The sequence below is a fragment of the Lucilia cuprina genome, chromosome 5 (assembly GCF_022045245.1).
Source record: "Lucilia cuprina isolate Lc7/37 chromosome 5, ASM2204524v1, whole genome shotgun sequence".
NCBI classification, from domain to species: Eukaryota; Metazoa; Arthropoda; class Insecta; order Diptera; family Calliphoridae; genus Lucilia; species Lucilia cuprina.
In genome coordinates, this window is record NC_060953.1 from 3,702,631 (window position 1) to 3,717,585 (window position 14,955).

Here is a 14,955-nt window from a genome sequence, read left to right on the forward strand (position 1 = left end):
AACAGAACTAGAACAGAACTAGAACAGAACTAGAACAGAACTAGAACAGAACTAGAACAGAACTAGAACAGAACTAGAACAGAACTAGAACAGAACTAGAACAGAACTAGAACAGAACTAGAACAGAACTAGAACAGAACTAGAACAGAACTAGAACAGAACTAGAACAGAACTAGAACAGAACTAGAACAGAACTAGAACAGAACTAGAACAGAACTAGAACAGAACTAGAACAGAACTAGAACAGAACAGAACAGAACTAGAACAGAACTAGAACAGAACTAGAACAGAACTAGAACAGAACTAGAACAGAACAGAACTAGAACAGAACTAGAACAGAACTAGAACAGAACTAGAACAGAACTAGAACAGAACTAGAACAGAACTAGAACAGAACTAGAACAGAACTAGAACAGACCTAGAACAGAACTAGAACAGAACTAGAACAGAACTAGAACAGAACTAGAACAGAACTAGAAACAGAACTAGAACAGAACTAGAACAGAACTAGAACAGAACTAGAACAGAACTAGAACAGAACTAGAACAGAACTAGAACAGAACTAGAACAGAACTAGAACAGAACTAGAACAGAACTAGAACAGAACTAGAACAGAACTAGAACAGAACTAGAACAGAACTAGAACAGAACTAGAACAGAACTAGAACAGAACTAGAACAGAACTAGAACAGAACTAGAACAGAACTAGAGCAGAACTAGAACAGAACAGAACTAGAACTAAACAAAAACTGCATCTTTTTTTCGTTTCAGCCAAACAAACATCAATATAAATCTTAATTTAACAACTTTTTAATGGCAAAAACAAAAAAACATACTGCATACTTTTAGGCGCCCTTTATATGGGTAATTCAAAACTTTGTAAAATTATCAAAACAATTTTTTCTTACCACCAAAAATACTACAGAGCTCTTTCCGTTCCGTCTTCTTCCGTTTGAAAGCATTTTTTTTTGAAAAGTTTTTTTTCTCGTTTTTATACTATTAGAGAGGTGGTAGTACAAATAAACGATTTTTTTAATAAAAGAGGGAGGTTAAAAAATAGAACACCAAAAGATTCGCTTAAGAGAGAAATTTCATTTCTTTTAAAACAAATGAATTATTGATAATGATACTCATTGCACATTATTACCACCACCAACCATTACCCTTACTTCGAAAGAAATTGGGTTTGTTTGGTTTGGATTTTTTTCTATTTTATTTACAGACACATTCGTTGAAAATTTGACATAAATACAATTATTGATGGCAGTTTTAAAAGAAGACAAAACAAAAAAAAAAAAAGCAAGATGATGAAGGCAAATAAAATCTATTATTCTTGATATATTTATTTGAAAATTTCTAAAAATTTACTTTCTTTGTAATAAAATATTTTAAAGGTTGTTTGTTATATGACTGATAACTTTTCTAGTCATTTGAGAGTTAGTTGAAAATCCTGTTTATTTTTGTGTTCTTGAGAAAAAAAAACGCCAAAGTTAAATTGTTAGTAATGACATACAAATACTTAGTATTTGTTAACAAATCTAGAAAATGAAGAAAAAGGCAAAAACAAGTAACAACAAGACAATATTTTTTAACTTTATCGATAACAACTGACAGCAATTGCAGCAATTACAACAGCAGCAACAAAAATTGCAAACAACGATTTTCGCCTTACGATTAAAGTCTCTAGAAAAAAACTTTATTTTTTCTAAAACTCCAGCCAGTGACTTTAAGTTTTCTTCTTTCTTATTTCCTTTTTAAAATTTATTTTTTTGTTTTGTTCTTAAACGAAGACGTTTTTTTCATTATTAGTAGAAATGACTACAACTACCAGCCAGCTAGCAGCTTCTACTGTTGCTATTGCCTGTATGTGTGTGTTTTTATTTAGCAAATGGGTTTTTGTTGTTCATTGGTGTCATTGTAGTAATAATAATATCGATTGAATATCGCAAAATACCGAAACGGAATTCGTTAATAAAATTTTATTGAAATTGTAGACAACTATGGCAGGGTAGAGCAACAAAACAAAAAATATAAAATACTTGCTTTGTATACAATTTTTATTTTCTTGAAGGTCTTTTTTTTAGAATGTGTTTGTTTGCTAGTGTTCAAAGACCAAAGTAATAAGAAAACCCCAAAAGAATTTTTTTTCGTCTTGTGTATTTTTTTCTGTTATTTTGTGCTAAGTATAAGGCAAAAATGTTAGGAATTCTCCAATGGTATTTTCAGCTTTGCTATAATTTTTTTCTTTAAATATGACAAGTTGTTGACAAAAAATAATAAAACGAAATTGCAAGAAATAACATTGATGAAAAAAGTAAAAAAAAAATAAAATTCTAGAAATTTAATAAAAAAAATTTAATTATAGTTCAAAAAAGAGGAAAATTCAATACTTATTGAGAAAATTCAAGCATTCATGTTAAAAAAATTTTGTAGTTTAAGAATGTTTTACGACTAGAACCATAACAGAACTATAACAGAACTAGAACAGAACTAGAACAGAACTAGCACAGAACTAGAACAGAACTTGAAAAGAACTAGAACTGAACTAAAACTGAACTAGAACTGAACTAGAACTGAACTAGAACTGAACTAGAACTGAACTAGAACTGAACTAGAACTGAACTAGAACTGAACTAGAACTGAACTAGAACTGAACTAGAACTGAACTAGAACTGAACTAGAACTGAACTAGAACTGAACTAGAACTGAACTAGAACTGAACTAGAACTGAACTAGAACTGAACTAGAACTGAACTAGAACTGAACTAGAACTGAACTAGAACTGAACTAGAACTGAACTAGAACTGAACTAGAACTGAACTAGAACTGAACTAAAACTGAACTAGAACTGAACTAGAACTGAACTAAACTGAACTAAACTGAACTAGAACTGAACTAGAACTGAACTAGAACTGAACTAGAACTGAACAAGAACTGAACTAGAACTGAACTAGAACTGAACTAGAACTGAACTAGAACTGAACTAGAACTGAACTAGAACTGAACTAGAACTGAACTAGAACTGAACTAGAACTGAACTAGAACTGAACTAGAACTGAACTAGAACAGAACTAGAACAAAACTAGAACTGAACTAAAACTGAACTAGAACTGATCTAGAAATGAACTAGAACTGTACTAGAATTGAACTAGAACTGCAATAGAACTAGAACAGAACTGAAAAAGAACTGCAATAGAACTAGAACAGAACTAGAACTGAAGTACAACAGAACTAGAACACAACTAAAACAGATCTAGAACAGAGCTGGTACAGAGCTAGAACAGAATTATAACACAACTAAAACTGAACTAGAAATGAACTAGAACTAACCTAAAACGAATCTAGAACTGAACTTTAAAAAATTACTAAATTTTTAAAATTTTTAATTATCTTAAATTTTTCTTAAGCCTCATTTATTAATTTAACTGAACTAGAACTGAACTAGAACTGAACTAGAACTGAACTAGAACTGAACTAGAACTGAACTAGAACTGAACTAGATCTGAACTAGGACTGAACTAGAACTGAACTAGAACTGAACTAGAACTGAACTGAACTAGAACTGCACTAAAACTGAACTAGAATTCAGCCTGAAACTGAAGTTTTTGTTTCAAAATTAAACATTGCTTTACCCCATCCAATCTACCAAAATTCCTAAAAAATATGCAAAACAATTTTTCAATTGCACGAAAAATGGAAAATTGTGTGAGTGTTTTTCTTTTTTTATTTAACAATTCTTTAGTAAGCAAATGTTTTTCTTTGAAAAACCACATGCTGCATCAATTATTATTTTTTTTTTTTACTTTCCTACATAAAAAATGAAAATTGTTTTAAATGAAAAACAAAAGAAAAAAACTTTAGCAAATAATGTAAATATTGGTGCGGCTGTTGCTGCTTCACAATATAAAGTAATGTTGTATAAGTATAAGAACTGTATACGTCAATTTTCGTCAAAAATGCGCTTAATATGACTTGACAAAAATGGCGCCCAAGATGGCGTCAAATGATTGTTTTGTTAAGGCAAAGTAAAACGACTTCTTGTGTCTTGCAAGGCAAAAGGTATAAATAATAATAATATAAATATATATGGAAGTAAATGTAAATGTGTGTGACTGGGTATGTTGTAAAACTTAACGCTTCGTAAAGTTTTTATAAAATATATTTTCTTTTTACTTGATGTTTTTCTAAGAAAAACTTGGGCTTTTGTTTGGTGGGTGATGTAGGTAAGCGTGTAAGTTATAGGTGTTGGTTGTTTAGCAGAGAGGAGTATTAGATCTTCTAAGTTTTTTTTTTTTGTATTGTCGACTGATGCTGCTGTTTCAGTTATTGTTGTTAGTCTCGTCACCTTTTCTTTAAGAAACGCAAAACTTTGGTTCTTCAACTTTTTTCGATTGTTTTGTATGGATGAGTGTGACTTTCTTTTACATCAAAGTTATTGTGTTAACGACTTTGAGATTTTTGTTGTTGTTATGAGATTTTAAATTCTCGGCAAACAGCTGACAACGCACACTATGGCACCTAAATGTATGCTTTGATTTTTATCAAATAAATACTCCCAAAAGTTGACTTTAGTGGATTGTAAAGTACACTAATGAAGGCTCCTAAAAATAGGTGATGATTTTTAAAATATTCACTCTAATATGCTTCAAATAGTTCACAAAATAAAGCCGAAATTAAGAAAAATATTTTAGTTTAAAACCAGATTTTAAAGCTGCTGTTTCTAATCCTAAAAATAAGTTTAAAAAATTTTATGCTCTATGGCCTGTAGCGCCCTACAACATTCCTATATGCCAATTACAACTGTCACTCTTCTTTGTTTTTAAATTTAATTTCCATTTTTTCTAATTTTTTCAATTTGTTTTGTATTTAAACACAACAACAACGAAAAAATAAAACCTTCACACCATTATTATTTTGTGGTGTGTGAAATGTGGTATTTTTGTTGTTCTTGCTGTTAGTAACGTTGGCGCTATTATTTTCTCTTTGTCATAGTCAAAGGCAAGAAGGAGCCAAAAAAACGTATAATGCTGTGTGCACACAAAACAAAAAAGGTTTTGACGCCAGGTGCTTACAATAGCTTTATGATGACTGAGTAAAAATCATCATACCCAGTTAACAATGACAATCTTTACCCCCACCCCTATTTTCCAAAATAGAATCTCTTGCAATTTTCTTAACAAACAAAGTTGTCATATTGATTGTGGTGTTACTTTATTATATGTTTGTCAAAAAAAAATTATCCCCAAAAGTCTGCTTGTCTTTCTTACAATATTTTTCTTTAATGTTTGTGAAAAAAATTGTTTCGCAAGTTTGTTTGTTGTCACTGTTGTAGTGTCACTCAATTTACTTAGTCATTATTTTCCCATTTTCTTTTGTAAAAGAAGATGTTACTTTTTGCTTATTTTTATTCTCTTTATAATGTTATTGATAAAAAAAGAAGCGTATACTTTTAGGCTTAAAGCCTGTTGCAATTGGTTTGGTCTTGTTGTTAAACTTGTTAGCAAGTTGTTGTGTATTGAATTTTATATTTTGCGAAAAGAAAATACACAGCTAAAACTAATAAGAAAGTTTTGCTTTAACGACAAAAAAAAGAAATAATAATGAGACTTGTTTAATGAGTTCTTTTAGAAATTACAATGTTAGCGGGGAAATTTTAAAAGAAAATGAAAAACTAAACTTTTAAAAAGTTGGTTAGAATTTATATTTAATTAAATTAATAAATGAGGCTTAAGAAAAATTTAAGATAATTAAAAATTTTAAAAATTTAGTAATTTTTTAAAGTTCAGTTCTAGATTCGTTTTAGGTTAGTTCTAGTTCATTTCTAGTTCAGTTTTAGTTGTGTTATAATTCTGTTCTAGCTCTGTACCAGCTCTGTTCTAGATCTGTTTTAGTTGTGTTCTAGTTCTGTTGTACTTCAGTTCTAGTTCTGTTCTAGTTCTATTGCAGTTCTTTTTCAGTTCTGTTCTAGTTCTATTGCAGTTCTAGTTCAATTCTAGTACAGTTCTAGTTCATTTCTAGATCAGTTCTAGTTCAGTTTTAGTTCAGTTCTAGTTTTGTTCTAGTTCTGTTCTAGTTCAGTTCTAGTTCAGTTCTAGTTCAGTTCTAGTTCAGTTCTAGTTCAGTTCTAGTTCAGTTCTAGTTCAGTTCTAGTTCAGTTCTAGTTTAGTTCTAGTTCAGTTCTAGTTCAGTTCTAGTTCAGTTCTAGTTAAGTTCTAGTTCAGTTCTAGTTCAGTTCTAGTTCTAGTTCAGTTCTAGTTCAGTTCTAGTTCTATTTTAGTTCTAGTTCAGTTCTAGTTTAGTTCTAGTTTAGTTCTAGTTTAGTTCTAGTTCAGTTCTAGTTCAGTTCTAGTTCAGTTCTAGTTCAGTTCTAGTTCAGTTCTAGTTTAGTTCTAGTTCAGTTCTACTTCAGTTCTACTTCAGTTCTAGTTCAGTTCTAGTTCAGTTCTATTTCTGTTCTAACTCTAAAGAGTAATGTACTTTTTCCCTCCACCAATATTACGACACCGCCAAAAACCCCTCAAAAATTATGCACGATATCTAGAGCACATGTATAATTTTGACATGTTTGTTTTTTTTATACAAACGTTTGAAAAAAATTCTTGAAAAATAATTTTTAGAACATGATGTACAGCAGCAAGCAAAACTACCTTAAGTAAACCGAGATTTTATTTTTTACGCAGATACCTATTTGCTAGCAATATAAAACGAGAAAAAAAACAAGTTTGTTTAAAAGAAACATAAGAGTCAATTCGTTATAATTTCACAGTATGTTAAAAAATCGTTTGTGGAAATAAAAATAAAACTGTAAAGAATAAATAAAAAAAATTTGAAATTTAAATTTCCGTTACGTTACAGAGTTACGTGAATAAAGAGGAGTGTAACATATGTTTAAGTTACATAGTTATTTGTTGCTGTTATTGTTGTTGTTGCTGCTGATGTTATTATTATTGTCAGTATCGTTATTGTTGATTGTTTTTGCTGTTGCCATTGTATTCGTTCATGTTCATGCTTGCATAATCAAGGTGCTTTAAAAAAAAGAAATGTTTTTTTTTATTTTTCTTAACAAAGTGTATATTGTTAAATACCAACATATGGTGGCAGATAAAATAGTTAAAGATGATGATGAAATTATTTAAATTATAAAGTATACTTTAAGGTTTAGGGAGGGAGGGAGGTACGTAGGTAGTAAATATTGTTAAAAAAATGTCTAGAAATCACTGTTATGTTAAAATTGTTCTAAAATTAAAAGAACAGCCAAGCAATTTGTTTTCCTTTAAAAAATTATATTAAAACTACTAGAACATTATACAGAATGTTAAGGAATTTATAATAAGATATAGTTTTATGTTCAAATTTAAATGAAGTAGATAATTTTTATAGCATACTTTTTGGTAAATTAAACACAAATGTTAATAATAACTGTTTAAGTTTTAAAAACTTGAGACAGATAATTGCATTTTATGTACGAAATTAATATAGTAGAATGAGTAATTAGATAATAACTAATGACAAGTTGTAGTAATGCAAAAGTTTTAAAGCATACTTCTAGGCTATTTCGCTAAGCAGTTAATTTTCTTGAAAGATTTCTTCTGTTTTTGCTTTTTATTTTAAAAACACAACTTATTTAATATTTGTAAAAAAGATTTTAATGCATATTATTTACACTTTAAAGAACACCTTAATGCACAAAAAAAGAGCAACGTACGCAAAATTATTTTTATAAATTTACAAAGATGTAGTACGAGAGAGTATGAGTATTAGGTGTTAGAAAACTAAAATTCATTGTAGAGAAAATATTGTAGAAAAATAAATTAAAAAAGAGAAATTATGATGGAAAAAAATTACACAGGGGAGTATTTTAATTTAAACTAAGCATTACACTGTTATCGAGCAAAAAATGAAATATAGTAAAAACGTGGCTGCAGAAAAAATCTGGCACGTTTTTAATTTAACCATATACTTATATACTAAGAGAATTTTTATGTAGAAAAAAAATTGTTGTAGAAAAACGAACAACATTTAGACGGAGTAATTAATAAAAAACACAAAAAAAAATGTTTATATTGCTTTCCTTAGAGGTAAAAAAATATATAATGCAAAAGAACAGTCGTTGAAATAGAGTAGGTCGATAGCAGTGTTTTGCACTCTATTGAAACACACATCTTAGCTTATATAAATATAAAGAAATTTCAAATTTTTACTGCTTTAGTGAACTCACAGATTGAAGCTTAATTAGCACCCTCAGGCATCTTGCGAGACGAAAGTTCTTCCTAAAGATCACAGATCGAAGCTTAATTAGCAAGCTCTTCATGCTTTATATTTAAGTCCTTCTTATGATCTCCAATTAAAGCTTAATTGTTATTTATATAGATAATCACTTGAAACTTAGTTAGATCATTCTAAAGTTCTACTATCAACGTTTCTATGGGACTTTGCAGATCTGCTATTCAATCTTAATTAGAATCCTTTAAAGATCTGTATTGTGAAGGTAAGAGATCTAAAATTGAAGCTCAGTCAGCACTCTCTAAGAAGCCTCTTTTTAGTTTTAGAATTGAAACTTTATTGGAACACTTCAGATCAAACCTTACCTGAGAATCTGCGAATCGTCAGTAACAATTGTACGTTTTCAAAGATCTACTCTCTTTAGCATTTGTGGCTAATCTCTAAAGATCTTCAATCAGTCGTGGATCCACGGGATTATCTGAAGATCTACGATTAAATATTAATTAGAAATATTTAAAAAGCTACAATTGCAGCTTGATTTAGGCTCTCTTTAAGTTTTGTTGTGATTCGTTAAAGATTTACTATCGAAAGTCTGAAGAGTAATTTTAATTCCCTTAAGATCTTGAATTGAAACTTACATTTACATTAGGAAACATTATAAAAAAGGATATATAGAAAACTTCTCTATTATTAGGCCGACTAAGCAGATATTGTGTCCACAACAATACATCACGTTAACACGTTTTTATAAATGGTAACAAGTTGTTGACTTTGTTTCCTTAAGTAAAAAAAAAAACTATTATATGTAAAGCGAATAATTCTAATCATTTATACATAAAAAAATGTATTCAAAAGATTATTTGCTCTTCTAAGGTAAAAAAATCTCAAATTTTTATATATTATGAAAAAAGGATATATAAAGAACTTTGCTATTTCTTAGAAGATTGAGCTAAATTTTTGTGTACATTAAAAAGACATGTTGTCACATCCGTATAGTAAATATCACACTGTTTTAATAATTATACAAATTTTTGATGAAAAAATTTTAAATTTTCTCTTTTTGTCGTCAACAAAAGCTTAAGACAGCTAAAAATATCAATTTCTTGCAGTAGCTCCAAAAAAAAAACGAGCAAAAATCTTGTACATGCTTGTACTTGTCAAGTATTTTGTACTCTACTACCTTAACCAGTCATGAAAAAAGTGCACTAGAATTATTATGATTATTTCATTTTTTTCTTTTCGTTCTTGTTACCGCTCATGCTCTATGCCTGAAGAGCTTATGTCTTTAAATAAAGTGTAAGCAGCAGCACTGCTACACTAATTACCTCAAAGTGTTACAACCATACCCTCTGTAATATACATTTTTTTCTACAATCTAACAAAAATAGAAGCAAAAGAAAACCTAAAGAATAACGAGTTTCTTATGTTTTGTAGTATGAAAAAAATATATATAAACCAACAGCCAATGTTTGTATTAAAATTGTTAATTTTCCACCCAGTATTAAGAAGAACGAAAAAATACATATAAAAAAGTACAAATTCCTTGTTAGAGTTACTTAATAGCTCATCTTGAAGCCCTGAACGAATGTATAAATGTTTCAGGTGAAAAATTGCAGCTGTTGCCAGAAGCTAAAGTAAAAACATTCTTCACACGCATAGACATACACATAGTAGATTTACATCCTACTCCCTCTGGTTGGTTATATAAAACATGTCGAGCATAAATTTGTAGCCTTTTTTCTCTTTGTTGTATGTATGTGTGAGTGTGTATTTTGTGTAAATGCTTTATTTGACTGGCGGCTATGCTGTTTAAGAACAAGCAACATCATGCTTGTAGAGGTATAGAGAATAGACCTGATGTCATTTAAGTTTTTGTGTCATCATAATCATCATTATGTTGTTGTATAAATTAAAGTTTGTACCTTTTTGTCTAAATTGTTGCTCCTCTTCCATTCTCGCTTAAAAAGCTTTGTTTTTTTATTTAATTTAATTATATTATAAAAATGACTTTTTGTGTTCTTTAATAAAACATTTTTTAAAGAAAATATAATGTTTTTTCACAAAAAAAAAAAATAAATTTTAAAATTTATCTTATTTTAAAAAAAGGATATGTGTGGAACTTCCTTATCGTTATAACAATTGGTTTGAATTTTTGTATAGTGTTAAAACACTTATAGCCACGTTCGTTTACTAAATTTCATGACTAAAGTATAAGTTTAAATTCTTTTATAATATAATTTAATAAAATATTATTAAATTTTTTAAATTTTCTATAATTTTCATAATAATTTTTATTAATTTCACAAAATTTTTAACCAAAAAATTTAGATTTTTTTTTATGCCAAAAAAAGGATATATGGAGAACTTACACAAATAGCAAGGTATTGAAATAAAATTTTGTGTGCTATAAAAAGACATTAGGCCTTATTCCTATACGTATTTTCAGTTTAATAACTTTTTATCTTTTATTCGAAATACAAATTTAAAATTTAGAGTTTAAAATTTTTTGCATAAAATTTTCAAGTTTTTCTTTGTAAAAGTATTCGATTGCTTTAAATAGTAAAACAAAATCGATTTCCTATAAAATATGCTTCATTTAATTTTATTTTCGTTTTGTTTTTTCTTAACATCAGAGGATAATGGTGAAAAAAAATCTTCAACAACAAGATTGTTAAACAGCACAACTTAATGCTTAACATGCAAAACACATGTTTACCAACAAAATACAATGAGTGAAAAAAAATTGTAAAAAAAATTTCTTTGAGTTAGATTTTTTTTTGTCTAAACGAACAAAATTTGTTGAAGAAAACAGGAGAAAAACGGATATAAACATAGCGTATAGCGTTGAAAAAAGAAAATCAAACAGCTATACAAGACAAACAAAGAAGTTTCGACTACTTTTAAAAACAATCACAACAGCGGATATCAAATGCACAGAGTTCTGCACAAAAAAAAAATCCTAAAAGAAAATAAACTTAGAGATTCCATATATTTTTTTGCTTACAGCCTAAAGCAATTCCGCTGTTGAAGAGTTAAATAACAAGGAGTTAAGTGAAAAAGGAGAAAGGTTTCAACATGAATCTCTAAATAATTTAGAGGAGAAGTAGAAACTATACTATGTTAGCAGCAGGGTTTTTAAATGTTTTAAATTAAATGTATTTGCTTAAAATTTTACAAGCAAACCACTTGTTTTACACACTTCACATTTGTGAAAAGGATTATATATGTTTGTTATTCCGTTTGAAATTTCTATAACAAAGTTTTTCGATCCTAAATGGATTTTTATAGATAGCAAAGACGTTTAAGCCATGTTCGTCTATGCTTCCGTCTGTCTGTTTGTCTGTCAGTCCATCTGTGTATTGAAATCAGTTTTCAACAGGCATCGAATCCGAATCTTTAGTAATTCGATCAAACATGCTTTCGGAAGAACGCTATTTAAAAAAGCGAGAATTTTCTATATATGTAAGTAACAACCTATAAATGTCTGCCTGTCTGTCTATCTGTCTGGGTGTCTGTCTGTGTGTGTCGGTGCATGTTGAAATCAGTTTTCAGCGGACCCCATTTATCTGCGAGATTCGAATCTTTAGTAATTCGATCAGAAATGCTTTTAGGAAGAACGCTATTGCAAAAATCGAGAACCTACCTTTTGAATTTTCTATAATATTGCCCTGATTAAGTAAGAACCTATAAATGGAAACTGCTTGGTACTTTTTCGATCTGAAAAAGGTACCTTTGTGAATTTGCTATAACATTAAACTGAGAAACATGATCTTTAAGGAACTTTTTACTACTTTTTCTTACTTCAAAAGAAACTTTTTGTAGTAAATAATGTTGAACCTAGAAACATGATATTAAGTATTTAGAGTCTGGATTAAGAGAGAGAGAACCTAAAGAAGGGAACTTTTTCGTTCTTTAAAAGGTACTTTTTGAATTTTCATTGAATATAAAAACATGAAATTATGCAAGTAGATCTCAGCATAAGTGAAAACATATAAAAGGGTACTTTTTGGTAGTTTTCCTTCCTCAAAAGTCACGGATTAAGGGAGAACCTATAAAAAAGCAAATTATAGTTTTTTAGTTTGTAATACACTGTTTAATACACTATGGTGAAGGATATATATGATTCGTTACAGCCGAATAATAAACTCTTAGTTTTATATTCCTTAATATAGAAGGAAATTTCAATAATAATTTTAATTTTTCCAAAAGTATTTTTAAGCAAAAAATTGCTTTGAAATTGAAGAAAAAAACCCGAATAAAACGGAAGTTGCCACAACAGCACTTCCGTTCAACAATTGTAAACACTAAAACAAACAAAAAAACTTTTCAACAATTATTGAAAAGAAAACACAAAACTTCATAGACTCACTTTAAGCCAACAAAGAGCTTTTCTTTTTAAATTTTTCTATTTAAAAACTTTTTTTAAGCTGCTAAAAACAGGCTAATATTAACTAAAGTCAGTAGTTGTTGGTCGTTTTTTTTTCTCATTAATGTTAAAGCTTAAACTTTTATTTGTTTTTAAATAAGAAAAGAAGTAATTAAAATATTAAATTTTTATTTAAGATTAAACAAAAATTTCCGGTATCTACTTTAAGGCTTAATTGATAATTCTTTATAATACCTATAGTTGTTTATAATTTCCTGTTATTTTTTTATACATTTTTTATAATATTTTAATGCTTTTTCTACCTTTCTTTTGTTGGGTGTTAAGAGCTTAACACGGGTTTTTTTGCTGCTGCTAAATGTTTGCTTTTTCATATTTAAAATAAAAAAATATATTGTTTATAACATTATTACTCCCCTGAGTTTTAAAAGGTTAATGAAAAAAAACTATAGGTTTTTACATTGTATTTTTATTAAAAAAAAAACCAAAAACATTTTTTTAATGAGTGGTTTTTTCTAAGTTAGATATTTAAAAAAATATATATTAAAAATAAATTGCAAAAAAAACTTTTATTTAAAATAACAACATTTGCTTAAGCAGCTTATGGTTTTTATGCCACAAAAGGAATTTAAAAAGGAGGGCTGGTATAAACATTTTAAATAATTTAGTTTTAAAACTGTAAATAGCACTTAAGTAATGGGTGAGTGAGAAAATAAAGTAAATATTAGAAAATCACAGCTAATTGTAATAAACTAAAACAAAAGTGTTTTAAATAAACAAAATATTTAACAATTATATTGTTTTATCTAATATTTTTAACTTAATTTAAGTTCTATTTAGAAATTTTCGCAATATTGCTTTTGTTTATTTCCAACATTATATAGCAATTTTTTGTTTAAGAAAAATTTTAAATTAATTTCCTATTTTTAAGTCATTAAGCCTGCAATGTTTACTTTTAAAAATCTTTAAAAATTTTCTTTTATGTTTTCATTTGACAAGGTTATAGCAACTTATTTAAAATAACCTTCTAATTAATATTAATCATACGCCTCCAGTGCAAAAACTTTTACTTTAGTTTATAACTGCAAATTTGAGAAAAAATTTAAAAATTGAATTGAATATCAAAAGTAAATTTCTTTTAAATCCCACAAATTTAACAACTATACAATTTTCACTTACAAAAGCTTTGTAAAACTTTATTAAAATTTGCTTTAATCTTAACAAAGTTTTATTTGTAAATCATTTATTTGTTTTTACAAGTAAATGTAAAAATTTCACAGATTCTTGGGCTATTGTTTAAACAATTTCTATATTTATTTAATTTAATTAAAATTTGGTATTATTTATTTAATAATATTTATTTATACTTGTTGTTCTTTTCTAAATCTAACAAGCGTTTTTAATTTATATATGTACATTATTAAGACAACAGCTTCACAGCCAAACACTGTCCGTCCATCCGACTATTTTGTTTATTTTATAAAATAATTTTTTTCTTCTTGTATATAAATCAATTTATTTTCATTTATTTTAAGTGTTTTAGCAAATAAATAAATAAACAAAAAAATAAATACAAAAATAATTGAGAAAAGCAACAAGAAAAAAACACCAAAGACATCTTTCTTTAGCACTTTACAATGCAATCAAATTGAGTAGATTTTGGCAACAAGAAGAACTTTATATAAAAATTTATTTTTGGGTACCTTCGTTTAAATAACAAACAAAAAAATCTACGTTGTATAACAATGACAAAGAAAGTAAATTTAAGAATATAAATAAAAAAAGAAGAAAAACGTCAGAGTAGTAGATTGAAAATAAATTGTATGCGCCCTGTATCAAAAGATGTTGTTCTTGTTATTCCTGTTGTTGTGATGTGATAGCAACGAAGATGATGAAAACCAATTTACGTGCAAAATAACTTGAGTGTCATGCAAATTTTATAAACGAAAAAAAAAATAAATAAATAAATTCTTCTTTTTTTGCGTTTCTTTGGCAAAATTTGTTTGGCCTCATTTTAAACGTCTTGTTGTTGGGGAATAAAACTTAAATTAACACGACAGTTGTTTGTTAAAATGACTAGATGTCTTTTAAGTACCCTGTCAAATAAGTACGTCTTATTTGATGGTTTATATATATTTGTGGTTTTAGTTGTAATTTGTTTGTTTTATTTAAATCCTTATTAACATTTTTACATTTTAAATGTTTTTCTTTTATTAATTTATATGTTCAGCAGGGATAAATAGCTTATGTTTTAGGTTTTAAAAGAATTTGAATTTTTTAAGAGATTAGGCGCCAGACTTAAACTGTTAAAAAAATCTTTTTTTGGAACTTATTTCATATAAATATAT

At 27.8% G+C, this 14,955-nt stretch overlaps 1 protein-coding gene across 11 annotated transcripts in view; it reads right to left on the bottom strand.

The window, feature by feature from the left end:
* Positions 1-14,955, bottom strand: part of LOC111677987 (CUGBP Elav-like family member 4) — a 461,863-nt gene that overhangs the window by 59,995 nt on the left and 386,913 nt on the right. The window lies entirely within an intron of this gene.